At 36.7% G+C, this 15,662-nt stretch overlaps 1 long non-coding RNA gene across 1 annotated transcript; it reads left to right on the top strand.

Annotated features, from left to right (window-relative positions):
• The first annotated feature begins 549 nt into the window (after positions 1-549).
• LOC139974098 (uncharacterized) lies at positions 550-8,421 on the top strand. The gene is made up of 5 exons (XR_011795392.1): positions 550-690; positions 5,535-5,625; positions 6,077-6,244; positions 6,610-7,007; positions 7,999-8,421. It is a non-coding gene; the product is annotated as an uncharacterized lncRNA (long non-coding RNA).
• The last annotated feature ends 7,241 nt before the right edge of the window (positions 8,422-15,662 follow it).

Below are 15,662 nucleotides of genomic sequence, written 5' to 3'. Positions count from 1 at the left end.
TCGTTTCCTTAATTTTCAGTTAATTCTGGTATGTCTCACTATAATGTCACAAACAAATAATTTTTATCAAAATGAGCTTTTATAATTATATAAACTAAAGATGCCAACTTCTAGTGGGAAGAAGAATGAAGAAAATCGTATGTAGTATTGGTAGATGGTGTTAGTCTGGAAAATATAATGAAACTTTCTATGCAAAGACAATGCTTATGCGAGCAGTATAAAATTTTATTCTTATCCTGAGCCCGCAAAAAATCCCGTTGATCAAGCATATACGCTATACCATGTCATTAGGGGAAGCACAACTATAGCCGATTCAAATGTTACAATACTATTGTACATAATTGATATATATAATTGTCAGATAAAAAATCATTGTACCCTGATATGCAACAATATTATTGTGGCTGTTTTATATTATATTGTTACGATGCAATATTATTGTTTGATACGATGTGAATCGGGTGACACAAAATGCATGCGTGCTTCGTTCATGAACGCCTCTAAAATGATTTTCTTCCCAGTGTCCTTTGCGGCATGCAGTGATGTAAACGGTTCAATAATACGCAACAATGCAAATGTCATTTTTTTTGCCCTCGTAGTGTTGGTATCACACAATCTTTCGCTGAACCAACTGTGGTCAAATTGACAAGTTTTGAGCTTTTGTTAAGCTACTTCCGAAAGAAAAATAAGGTACGTATCAATATTTATTTTAAGGCATTGCTCTAAGCCAAATACGATATACATTATTAAGACGAAAATGTGCAATTTGAAACGATTAAATCTGACTCTTTACTTATTGTTGGCCAGAAATCTATGTATGCGTTGCTATCACTGACTGTAACACATGTTAACCGTTTTGACGGGAAAATGTATACCAATTTTATTTTACGTTTATAATGATATAAAACGGCTCGTTGAAATCTTTCTTGGCATATTCATACTTTTATTTCGTTTATATTTCACGGTTGTGTATATAAAGTCAAGTGGGTAGGATTTAAATTGTATAGAAGTTCGTGAAACCACCTCATATACCAACGTCGAGGCGTTATCGCTTGTATGTGATTCAATCTTAATTTCTGTAACAGATTTAATACACATAATGAAAGCCCGCAGATTTCGCTAATCTTCTTTCCAGTATATTATTTTTCCATATTTTGTTTGTTTGTGTTAAATTATGACGTGCAAGCAATATAACACTATATGTAAATTATATTGTCCGCTCAGTTTTGTTAGCAATGCCTCTTGAGATAATTATATAATTCACAGGAGTTCTGAGACAGATATGGTGCTAATTAGCCTGGGTGTTAAGCTGCTAGTCATGCTGTTGTAATAACCATGTTACTCATTATACCTCAAGTTCTAGTTAGTTTAGTATATAGTTATCAACATATGTTCACAAATTTTTTTATTGTTGATTAAGTTAACTGATGCCTAGTACAGGGCCGTTGCCTGCGAGGGGTGGGGGTTGGGGTGGGGTGGAAGCGGGTGTGTGTGTGTGGGGTGGGGGGAGAAGCTGTCCCCGTGAGGTTTCCATTTCCTCAATTTAAGTATAAGGATTACGATAATGTGAACGCCTGCATGGACAGTATGCGCCTTTTTCAGTTTGTTTTAGCGATATGATCATAATCACTTATTCTGATTTCATTAGGCAGTAGTGTGGAACTTAAAGATTATAGGCAGTATTATAGGACTGGCGTTCAAAGAGAACACAAGGCTTATTTTAAACGTTTATCACGCATATGCACGATTGTGGATGCGATGTGTTTGGTTTGGTTTCAAAGAGTTTTGTTAGAAAAATAATAACCGTATAGAGAGCTCTTCAGACTTAACCTGCGTGAACAGTGAATAGCAGCCTAATATGAAGTTATGCCATATATTGATTACATCTATATGTTTCATATAGGCCTATCAGTGCCCCAATGTTTAACTAAAAATATTGAGGCACAGTCCCCTACACGGCCCACCCATTTATTTGCCAACACCCCGCCCCCCCTCTCCCCGTCCCTCCAGTAGGTCCCTTTTTGGCCTGTAAAACAAATAATGATAAAACAAACCTAACAATTAATTTACACCTAAACTTCCCATATGGCTTGCACTCAGCATATGCGTCTACCATTAGAATGCCCTAACATGCTTATTAGCTGTGTTAATCAATTAATAAAGCAAGAGCTTATCAAGTGACGCAAAGTCCTAGTTTTCCCCTGCAAAGTGATTTTACTGAATTTTAATTCTTCTAACTTATCATTTTTGGTTTTGGAAGTCTATATTTCTAAAACGTGTGATCTCAATATTAAGAATGTTTAGATGCAACTTCAAGTGCATGGTAAGTTCTATTCAAGGCAATCTGGGAGGCAACTTTGGCAGACTACATATTATTCGTAATATGAATACAAAAGAACGTTAGGAAAAGAACATTGCAGTGGTTAATACACCTGAATTTATCATTTTGTATTTACATACCGGAGGAACACATTCAGTTATATTCTGTTCGTAATCAATCGCCTGTTAATTAGATGTGTTACTGTTAAAATCTATCACCTACATATTCAGATATTCGGCTACGTAAATAGCGAGTTGAGAATGCAAATGTTATTGAATTATTATACTGCTATACTTCTCATTACATTTTTTAAAGAGTTGGATAATGAAAAATGGAACAAAGAACAAAAATGCTTTTTATATACTTATGCCACTCACTTCACATGATCATCTTTACTGAAAGATTAAACCCAGTGGCGTAGCCAGCGCGAGGGAGGGGGGTGTGGGTGGGTGGGCAGGGAACAGCTTGCTCCCACAGAAAGTTTTGGGGACGCGATGGGCGACGGTGTAAAATCAATAGGAGCAAAAAAAAAGAATCTAAATGTCCTCGAACCTTGGGGAAGGGGCCGATGATGGAGGGGGGGGGTCAACTATTAAAGACAATGTAATGAAAAGTGCGAAAAGTCACCTCAAGAATATGTGCCCTACGTGCGGGTGGGGGGGGCGGGGCAGGTGGGGGTGGGTGTTCAACCACCAAAGAGAATGTAATGAACGGTCACCTCAAAGATATGTGCGCTACGCGCGCGGTTGCAGCGTCTCTCTGAGTGGCCATATTTTTGTATTCACATATAATTTTTATTTCAATATGTGATATAACAGGATGGTTTTCCAACGCAGAGGTACGCACGTTATTTTTTCGTTTTTACCCCCAAAATTGATTATTGATTTTGTACCCAAAAAGGAAAATTTAAGTACACGAATGTAGTTTTAAAAAAATGGAAATGATAGCACCATTAGTCACCTTAGCAATTTTCGAAAAACAAAAACACCCCTCCCCTTATACCCCTCAACCAGGACGGCAATACACTGCTATGTGCCTGAAAATGGGGACAGAAATTTGAATTTGCCCATCCCATCCCTCCCCGCCCCCTCCCCCTCCCCCCACACACATGCACAAAAAACCTGGCTACGCCCCTGATTGAACCAGTATTATAATATGAATCCATATTGAGGTGAGAATGAGGTATGTAATAACCTGCTTTGCATAAGCAATGATGTGTTTGTAATACACATTTCATACTCACGGCATAAAGTTGAGCGTCGATTTGTGGGTGGGGGGGGGGCTGGGGAAAACTTTCTTAGACTCTTGCCCCCAAATTTATATAGCTGTATTATACGTTGGGTTGATATATGTTTATTTTTCTTGCCAAGGCGTATTTATATTTACACATGTATAAATATATAGATACCCTATATTGTCACCCTATAGAGATCTATGGTGTTATAAGCATGTGACTGAACCTACATAGTGTATCGATCAATCATACAATTATATGCATGACAAAAGGTTTTAGTTATTCAACAAAATCTATTGTAGTGTTTTATTTCATCACCGGCAAACCATTTTCAATGGTTTTGTTTTTGTTCCTCATTTCATCGTTTCATTAGAGTAAAGTCCTGTGCATATTATAATATCATGTTTGTGCACACCACTGCAGACTAAAACGGATATAACGAAAAAATACAACTTGAACAGAAAGTAAACCTTGACATTTAAACTTAACGATTTCACAGCAATAAAGTAAGGAGACTACAAGTAATGGCATAATTTATGTTCATGATAGAAAGATAGACTGCATGGTATCCATCATTCATAACAACGACGTTTCATTATACGTAAGATACTAACTCGGGCACTGTTTGTCTACTTATAAGGGAACAACTTATCAAGGCCAGTTTTAAGTTGCGTCGGCTTCAGTCATACCGTTTTATCATTGTGAAATGACTAGCAATCAGCGACAACATCGAACGTGTGCGGCTACCAGTAACGTGCTTACTAAGGGAAGGGAAACCACCACCCCCCCGCCCCACCTATCATCGTCAGTCGGAGTAAAATGGTTTAGTCGGTAGATTTGTTTACATTCTGTCGGGGAAGACTTATATTAATGCTACGGGTGTACATCAACCTCCCCGACCCCTCCCCGCGTTAAACCTCACCAAAAACAATATGAATATTTACTAGCTTAACCTTGCGTTTACAGCTAGTTGTAGACGTATCTTATAGTCTAAATATGCATCAGAATGCAAAACTTGACGTGTAAACTTTTATTCTAGAGGAGGACCCCAGACCCCTCCCTACACCAATCACAGGAAAATAAGTTTGCATGAGACCGGATCTAGACGCAGGGGCTTCGAGGGCCTTTATCGAAGTATTTATCTAATAATTACCCGGACTCTCTAATTCACTCTACACATGCATTGCATTCGTTTGACCCCTTCCTCTCACCAGGCCTGCAGGCATAAACGATCACCAGATGTTAAAAGAACACATTTATTCATTGTTCGCCTCGTTAGCTGTACACTTTGCGGTGTGCGTGTGTGGGTGGGGGGCGGGTGGGTGGGAAGGGGGCTTAGTCGGGCAGTCGGTCTATCTCAGTAGTCTATCTCAATGCCCATATTTAGTTCACTCTACTATATCAAAAGGTTGATAGTTTTTTGAAAAAATAAAACTCATTTTGATGTGACAAACAAGAAGCCCTGAGTCACTGAATAACTTGAAAATAAGTTTAGCTCAGTTGCTTTGTCCTGTTGTACTGTTTCCTAGGTTATAAACAAGCGTGTTGTTATCAACCCATCCTGCAATCTTCACCATATGCGACCTTCCCGTAGTTTAACCTTCGGTATTTCTAAAAATGACAATCGACTTGTTATTGAAACAATGTATGCAAGTGACCACTAACAAAGCTAACGAGAAGGAACATCGGTTTGCGTCCACGGGTTCAACTCCCTGTTGCGTTGTCGTATAAATTGGTATTGACGCTACTTGTGTTGCAACAGCATCGGACTTCTATACGTTATAGTATTAGGGAATATTATTGCGACGATCTTTGGCATAGAGAATTGATTTTATCTTTCTGAATTATAATCAATAACACTAGACCTGCAATAAAACATAACAAATTTTCATCTTGTAATATTTTAATTTGATTTTTTCCCCTCATTAATTGGATATGGCTTATCGATTCTATCGATCGATTTTGATCTCATCATCTCAGAGATATTACCATCCAATCTATTTTCGTGGCGTGGACTGGTTATGACTCGGTTGACCTTCCACTCAAGAAACAGGAGGTCTCATATCGAGAGGTAAAGTAAAATGTCTAACATATTATAAAGTTTCTCTTGACGGAAAGAAATATTCATGTTAAGAAATTTATTGATAATACTTTGGAATATGATTGATATCATTAGAGTTTTTAAATTAAAATTAAGTATTAATTTCATACAATTGAGACACAGTCTGTATATCTAAAACATTCCGTATGATATATATATATATATATATATATATAGCCTATTAATGTGACATAGACAAGTGTTTGCAGCTCGCGTAAACGGTACGATTCAGTGTGGTCGATTTACACCAAAAAAATTGAAGAAAAACAGAAAAAGGAACAGCACATCAAAGAACTGAACAAAGCAAACAAAACTCTGCAAATACAGATACATTGACTTGATTTCGTTTCCTTTTTTCATCGTTTTTGTATTGTTTTTGTTTAACCGTATATAATCTTAACTTCTCAACATATCATATGAGGCGATTCTCTCCATTGGATGTTGGGCTTTCCAACGGACTTGTGAGAATGTTGTTGAAGAGATCACTAATTTATTGTTGACGATTCCAGTATATGTGGCCAATATTTCTCCAATTCAACAAGCAACCAATCCATCCATCCATCGATGATAGGATGTGAGGAATTCAAAGGTGATGAGTATTCAAACAAATAAGAGATATGCTGGTACATCTACTAATACGAACAAAATAAAAATCCGAATTCATTCTTCAGGTGTTTAATTTCAATCTAATTTTAATTAGTGACCAAAATGAAAATATAATTTTTTTTTCAGGGCTACCTTTGCGCGAACTCCAAAGCATGGAAAACCTGTATGTGTCTGGCCGACTGATATATATATATATACAAATATTGAACGTGCTAAAATTTGAATCAAATGGTTGGATGTTTTGCATCTTTAAGTCAACAAAAACGATTTTGTTTTTCTTTATAATATATAATAATTACCATCTTTACGGAAGAACCAATTTATTTTTTTTATATATTTTTTTTACAGAAAGTCATAATTTTGATGAAACTCTAAATAACAGAGAACATTGGCAACTCTTTAACATAAAGATCGTAAACATTCCAAATGCAACAGAAGAAGTAAATTATAATAGGGAAGTTGAGCAGTTGAAGAACATTTATACGACATAGAAACATGGAAAGAGATAGAGAGAGTAACGCGCGTATCCTCCTGAGGTCACCCCTCATGCCCGCAGCCAGGAATCCTGTCTTGGAGGGGTACCGACAGATTAAAGAGGGGCACCTGTCATTTGTGAACTTTTTTGTATACGTGATGGTGGGACAAATAGGGTCGGGGTGACACAGTCTTCTGCCAAGAGGGGTAAACCCTCTACCTACCCACCTATGTGCCACGGGTCTGGGTTTTGATTCTAAACAATTCTTCTGGTAACTATCTCAATTTGAATATTTTTTAATGGCAGTTTCATTGGATTCTATATATCGTCTATTGTACTAATGGCATATTCATATTTTGACTACTTTATTGTTTTTCTTTTATATTTTGTTATATTGTGTTGTGGTGTTTTATCTCTTGGCAGAGAATCAGTTGCATGTTATGTTTATGTTTAATTATATGTATTCGCTTTCTAATATTTTCTCCCATATTTTATGTATCATTTGACAATTTAAAATGTCTGAAATGCTTTAAATTGTGAATGATATAAGTGAGTATTGTATATTTAATTATAAGTTCCTATTAACTCCTATAATAATGGCTGTATTTACGTTTCTAATAGTATATAATTTCTTAATGCCGATTTAGTCGGCACAAAGTTCTATAGGTAGGCTGTGTCCTGTTATGTATTCTTTCTTTCTTTTAAATATACGAGTTAATTTATCGGAATCAAATGTTGTATGGCATGTTATTGTATTCTATCATATTCTACAAACTTAGTCTATTACAAAAAAGAAGAAAATGTACCATAGTAATGTTTAACTTCACTTAAAGATATAAGTAATGATACGCTATTAATTAACGCTACTAATTAAAGACAATATAATACGCTAAACGTATATACAACACACTAAGACATCAGATATACACGCACAAAGATAGACAGAGAAAAAGACAGACAGACAGACCAATACACAGACCAACAATTCATAATAATATATGGTCATGTATACTGTTCAACATCATTGGTGGTTATCTACTCTGCGTATAAATGCTAAACCTGCAAATGTCGGCGGCAAACAAAAAATGATATTTGGATGGAAACAAATTGTAAATAATCTTCAATATAAGCTTCTTTGAGGCGAGACTTCAGTGTAAGTTGCGCTATACAAGAACTGTTAATTAGTATTATTATTATTATTATTATTAGTATTATTATAAGTATTATTATTACTTCATTAATCTTCTCTTTTTTAATCACAGATACTTATGACCTATTCAATAGGCGAAGCGCCCTCTTCAACGCAGTATCTGAGGACTTTGCTCTCGTAGATTTATGGGACGCCGATGATCTCATCTTAGAGACTAAAGTCCAAAGATCCATAGACTGTTTAAGGAAATGTCTCGAGGATGAGTTGTGTCTCTCGTTCAATTTAGAAATAAGTGAAGATCGTTATAAATGGCGCCAATGTGAAACGTTTTCTCGTATGTACAAAGGGACACATTTAACTAACCGACTAGGATTTGCGTATTATACAATGTCTATCGGGCCAACATGAAGAATAACCAAGTAGATAAAGCCTATATCGTCACCAAGAAATGTAAAGCCCCTGTTAGGAACCTGCAACACATGAACACAGAATGACGTCAGGTAGAACATCTTTATAGCGTTGATATGTTAGAGTGCCAACGAAAAGATCAATTGGAATATAGCTCTATACTAATAATGTAGACAACTTTTAATTAGCATTCTAACTCCTTAAAATGCTCCTTATAGGCTAATTATATTCATGGTGACGTCGGTTACTCATTGCAAACGCAACGGTTTACTATAAAGAAAGTTGTCTTTAAAATTCCGAACCACATTGCAGAGTGTATCAGTTCCTCCGACTTTATTATTATTATTGTTAATATTATTATTCTTGTTATTATTATTATTATTATGATGATGATGATGATGATGATGATGATGATGATGATGATGATGATGATGATGATGATGATGATGATGATGATGATGATGATGATGATGATGATGATGATGATTATTATTCTTATTATTCTTATTATTTTTTTTTCAAGCGTAGAAAAATACTTTTAACGCTAAGAGAGAATAAAAGAGGTGACAATTACCACGGGGTAAGGACACGTTTTTTTTTTGTACTGGATCAAACTAGGAAGAACTTAATTAGAATTATTAGGGCGAGAGTTTATCAACAAATCAATTTATAGACCGATTGAATCTAAGTTAAATCAGCATATTGGGAATTTCTCTTTCTAAGATAAGATATAGGCTACGGTGCGGTTGTATCCGTGACGTCATCTTGCCGCGGCATGGCATACGATTTCCAAGATCGAGATTTGTCATGCAGAAAATTTGAATCAGGGAGTAGCTACAAGAAATGATAGCCTACCGGCATGGTTTCCCTAGTGTATTTCTTTACAAATCATTATACCTATTTACAAATTATGTCCGAAATCAGCGTCTAAAGCGTCCCTTATGGACTCAATCTACACGTAATAATGCTCACTCGAGCCTGCTTGGGCTTGAAGTAACAGAAATGCGACCAGACAATGGCATAAACCCCTAACACGTAGCCTCGAGACATCATCTACACGTAAAAAAAAACTCCTTCTCTGGTAGCTAATAACACAAGAACAAATATACCTTCAATTTATTTCTTCCATAGACTTTTTAATTTATTGAAAAAAAAATCCTTCTTCTTAACTCGTTCTATTGGGGGTTTAACGAGATATGAATTTGGCTTGGTCTTTTGTGAGTGACGACATCCCTAATACGCCGTCACATGTCATGTAGCGAAGTTAGTTAGTTGTCAACTGTTGAAACGTAATACGTAAGAAAATGTCGGTAAATGACTTGTTTATGCTTCTCTGTAAGGTTGTATCTGTAAATATCTAGAATGGCAGATGGTTAAACCCATGCAGGTGTATATTTATACAAGAGTTGAAGAGTTAGTCATTGCTCAATGTTGTAGGTAAACATTCGATTGTTGATGTCCGTCGGCTCAGCTGACTATATTTTTTTTTTTACTCTATTATTACCATCCTCTCTACGTTCTACATATTGATCACCAGAACTGCAAATAAACTATAGGCAATTAAATGAGGGTTAGGGATTAAAAATAAACAGACTTAGAATTTGTATATAAACTCTGAAACAGGGGAAAACAATCAATTTCATTTTGCCAGAGACAGTCCCAATCCACAGATCTGTCAAAAACACTTTGTCGCGATGTAGTCCATTTGTCTAAACCTCATACCCATGCAGATTTATCTGGATATATTACTATGTTTTTTTTTTCAAATAATTTTTAGATCACTTCGAGTTTTATATTTGGGTGAGGAGTACTGTAGATTGTATGTGCTCAGTTCATTTATCGACAACTTTGAACCAGTTGACTTATATGACTGTCAAAGTAACTTTGCGAGCATCACTGGAGATTTTTAGATTTAACTCAAAATTTTGATGGAATCAAGTTTGACCACGAAGTTCTTGGCACATTGAAAATGACTCCAAACATTTGATATCGTTTCCTATATAATGTTGCAATTAGAGAGAGTCTCAATACGTTTCTTGATATAATCAAGATCTACAAATTAAAAAGAACTTTACATATGTTTACATTTATAAATAAACAAGGACAACTTTCAAACGATTTTAATCATTGTAAAACAACTGGTGTCGTGTACAATACAATCACTGTTACAACCGTAAACTCTTGAACAGAACAAATTGTGATTTTTTTTTATTTTAATTTTCAGAAGAGGACTCCTGCTCGAATTTAAATTACATTAAGACGAATGACTAGGGTTGGGTGGGTTGGGGGTGGGGTAGATGAGGGGTGGAACGGGTATTGAGGATCGTTCCCGGTCATGCAAGACCAAATGTTTTGTATTTCTTCCGTATTTCTGATCGGGGCAACATTCGTTTTTAATGTTCCAAACCAGTGAAGCAAACTAGTCAAGTATCAGCAACTTGGCCATTAAGTAAATGTAATATAATTACGTGGACAAGGTAATATATATATGTATATATATATATAATATATATATACAATATACATACAATATATATGTATAATACTTTATGATATGTTACACCTGTATCAATACACTGTGTTTTGTATTCCTTTACTGCATTGTCACAATCTCTTAAAGAGAGAGAGAGGGGGGGGGGGCGGGGTGGAGATAGAGTAGAGGTTTAGGATTTCATTACATCTACTGCACGGTCAATAGACACGGTAATATATATATATATATATATATACATATATGTACATGTATATATATATATATATATATATATAATTCCATTTCATTTCTGTTGCTTTTTGGTAACAGTAGCTGCTGAGATAGCGGCCTGTCAACCATTTTCTTTCGACTCAAAAGAAGAATGCCAAATTTGGAAGCAATTTGATTCTATGTTGGATGTTTACTAAGACATTTTCAATTTCAGGGTTATCTGTGATTCATTTATTGTGTTAGAACTTACATACTGATATAAGAAAGACTCTACAGGCATTGCCAGAGTGATAAAAAACAAATGTCTAAATCTGAAGGCGGAACAGGTTACTTCTTTAACGATTCAATTTCTGTAATAGAGGTTCTTGTAATGAACAGCTCCTCCTCCACCCCCCCCCCTCAACGTATAGACAGGGTTTACTGCATGCAACTCTTCCATATGAAAGTATATTACGGGCGGAGGAGGGAGAGGGTTGAAGGGAGGGAGGGAAGGGGGAGGGCACGTGAAGCGCATCATCCTTAATTAAAAAGTGCTGTTTTGAAGAGAAAAAAAAACATTTAATTAATATTATATGTGTTACATACATCAATACCAAGTCGGTCCGTTCCAATCGGTCCGTTCCAATCGGGGGGTTACTTTGTGCAGGGCGTGCTCCCTCAAGTCAGTGACCCCCTCCTCCTTCGAAGTTTGTGCCTCCCTCCTCCCAATTGAACTCGCCTCTATCGCCCCTATCCTTTAAAATGTTTTATTGCAGACTCCAAAACATTTGAGGAGCGTTCAATCCTGCACGAGCCAACGATCATCATAGACTTTGAAAGATCGTTTCTATGTACAGATTTTGTAAATGCTCAATGTTGCATTAAAGAGGGGGTTATATAGAAAAATTTATATAAATCATCGTTTTCTATACACTCGTAGCTTTCCAATGATACCCAGTTTGTGTCAAGCGAAGCTTGCATCCTCGAGGAATAAACGATCAACAGGGGCGTATCCAGGATTTTCCAAAAGGGGGCGCCAGGCATGAATGATCGCCGTCCTGGGGGATGGGTCTAAGGGGAGGGGTGTAAAATTTTTGCTTTCAAAGAAGGGCTGAAATGCAAAATGGTGTCATATGCATGGGCGGCGATCCGTACTTCTGAGTGGGGGGGGGGGAGATATGACCTTGTTGACTATCTAAGCGTAGCGCCACCATGTGTTGGCGCGAAGCGTACACGAAAATTTTGGGATTAACAAACCCTCTAGATGGCCGGAAACGGCACTTCCCGAAGTTTCCAAGCGGCATATACCCAACTTTAAAATAGGGATGTTATGTCCGAAATATCTCATAATCAGGATCCAAAATACTTTTTTTTTTAAATTTCGGGTGTTATTTTGGGAAAATTGCCCCTGTCAATCTTGTTTCAGGCGCAACGTTAGAATGTTCGAGAGCTCTGTTATATTATTCGATGAAGAAAATGGCCTCATGCAGGCTATTATAGGCCTATACACATGCAATACACAATTACACATAGTTACATTCCTAGGTACCGATTGCTAGGGCATCCAGGTGAAACGTGTATTAAGCATTACCCTGGTTACATGAGATTCTCAGCTGTTTGAGGGAACATGTACGTGTGTAGGCCTACTATAGGGCCTATATGAATACTATGAGGGTGCATATATGTACTATATCAATACAGTGGGCGCAATAATACATTTTGTTGTTATAGGGCCAATGAAGCCTACAGTCAACTATTTTTGCTTTATAAAGACGCTTTATTTGAAAAGATCGCACTGCGTTTATGGTAGGCGAGAAATGAAGCTAAAAAAGAGCCGTACATTAACGAAGATGCATAAATGTAGGCATGAAAATATTCTTATCCCTGGCATTTGGTGGGGGGGGGGGGGATATGGTGCATTACATCCCCTCCACCCATTTTCATGGGGGGATATATCCCCCCTCCACCCAGGATCGCCGCCCATGGCAATATGTGATCCATTTTTCGACCTTAATAATAAGCAACATTTCCAGTAAATATGGACACAAAATGCACAATTTAGTATGGCTGGCATGTCATTTAGTGTTTATAGTGATAATACAAACACAATTACCATCTATGTTTCTAAAACTATTATGTCGCCGAACTTCGCCAGAACCTTTTTTTGGCAAACAAAAAATAAAGCATACGGGAGGGGGGGGGGGTTGAGCGATCACCGACATCTCACATAAAGGTCGTCATCAATTATTTTTTTTTTTTTTTTTTTTGCTAAACTTTTTTGTTTTTTGGTGACGGCCAATAGGGGGGGCGCGCGCCTGTTGCGCCCCCCTGGATACGCCCCTGATCAATACTTCGAGGGTAATAAAAACTTTCTAAAAATTGTTGTATATACGGTAATGCCGCGTAACGTCAGTCGAGAAACTCAGCTCACTTCCGAGACGCTATGTTTACATTCTTGAACGCCTGAGAACACACAATATTACTCGGTTACAGTGCTCTGTGGTAATTGAGATTTGAAGTTTTGTTTTTACCTAAATTTATCTCGTAACTGTTAAATATGCTGAGCCGATGTGTGGTTGCAGGTTGCTCCACCACAAGTAAAGACGGATTTCACCTGCACGCTTTTCCAAAAGATGACAGAAATCGAAGAATTTGGACACAACTCGTTCAAAACACTACACATACACAACGTTACGAGTGCATGTGGGCCTATACTGTTGCCAAATTACTTGTTATGACCATAGCCTAGGCCTCCTTGATGCAGCAAATGACGATTTTTTTTTATTGGTTACTTGACATTTTGTACAAAAACTTAAAACCAATTGGTTTTAGAACAATCAATACTAGATCTGCAATTTTTCTTTTGCGGTAAAACTGGCGTTGTGTTATGGTTTTACGTAACAGTTGGATGATTCTATTACACGGGCTAGCCTGTTATACAACACCCATTAGTTAGACCCCATGTTACCACTACTAGTACTATAGGGGTTGCACATGCACATTTTCCTTGCACTGTAAGTAACAATATTCTAGAAGCTTCGCTACGAAGTTAAGTAGCAGGATCATCCACATTCGAGATAATTTATATCATATAATGGTCTTAATAACGGTGGATTTGTTTATGCTCAACCGACCAGTTTCGGTTCAGGATAGTCCAACCGTTCTGCTCGGGGACTTCGATCGACAGCGACGCGCCTGGGCCATCTGGCTCGTTTTTACAATTCTTCTGCTAGGGTCTCAATTGATAGTGAAAAACACCGATATTATCTTCATCACCCTCGAAAACTATTTCCTCCTCTTCTTCCTCAAGAAAATAATTTTCGTCAAAGCTTACGAATGTTCTGAGAGGTGAAGGCCCATTTCCTCGGAATCGGAATATTCGGGAGAAAATTTTCAGTTGATGAGGAGAGTGTGTTGTAGTTACATGTACGTAGTAAACTGTATGACGCCTATAGGGTCCTTGATGGGCACTTGAGTGTCCCTCCTGATCCTTTTTTTCCCCTACTGAACTAAACTTAACCGTCATTCTAGCCACCAACAATTGTTAAATAATCGAATGTACTGTTACATGCTAAGATCTAGAATTGAAATTACATTATATGAATACATGATATTGAGATTAAGGATTAGGGGAATATACTCCTTTTAGTTTGAACATTATTAGATTCTGAAGCACACATGATGATTACACTGTCACATGTTTTGTTCCAGTAAAGACGATTCGTTTTTATTATGTTGATTTTGCCTCATTCCCATCTTGCCTGCTAAGTTAAATCATTTTCTTTTGATGAGTTTGAATCGCACCAATACACCCATTACAACTAAATTATATAAACAAAGAGTATATATAGCATACTACAAAAAGAACGTAAGCAATGTGCATTGACTCATTACTATGATATTAAATATTATAAAGCTTCAATTGTATCTACTGCCACCATCTTTATGAAAATGAAGGAACAAATCATAGCAGGTATGAACTTACATTATAGAAGGAAAAAAGGTAGATAAAATTGAGTGATAAACAAAGAGATAGATTGTACAAATGATATATTTATGTCAAGTTCGATATGTGATAATTGTTGGAGTTTGAAGTCAGTATTATCTATAATTACACAATGACACTCCAGAAATAGCTGGAGCTGGTACTTAAATATTGTTATTGTATTTCTAAACACCTTTGATTTTTTCCCCCTCTATTTAGCGTATAACGAAATAAACAAGATGTTCAAAAGAGTATATATCTGATAATTATTGTTTTCAATAGAGAATGAGCTACTTTTTCTGTAATCACGGGCGAATCTAGAATTTAAACAGCCCTTGATGGGCAACAACAACAAGAAGACTTGAACTATGCATATCTTAGGCATATACAGTAATTCTACAACTTGGGACTTGAACTATGCATATCTTAGGCATATACAGTAATTCTACAACTTGGGACTTGAACTATGCATATCTTAGGCATATACAGTAATTCTACAACTTGGGACTTGAACTATGCATATCTTAGGCATATACAGTAATTCTACAACTTGGGACTTGAACTATGCATATCTTAGGCATATACAGTAATTCTACAACTTGGGACTTGAACTATGCATATCTTAGGCATATACAGTAATTCTACAACTTGGGACTTGAACTATGCATATCTTAGGCATACAGTAATTCTACAACTTGGG

This window comes from Apostichopus japonicus, chromosome 9 (assembly GCF_037975245.1).
Source record: "Apostichopus japonicus isolate 1M-3 chromosome 9, ASM3797524v1, whole genome shotgun sequence".
NCBI classification, from domain to species: Eukaryota; Metazoa; Echinodermata; class Holothuroidea; order Aspidochirotida; family Stichopodidae; genus Apostichopus; species Apostichopus japonicus.
Note: the sequence above shows the minus strand (reverse complement) of the source record. Positions and strands in the feature narration are given on the sequence as shown.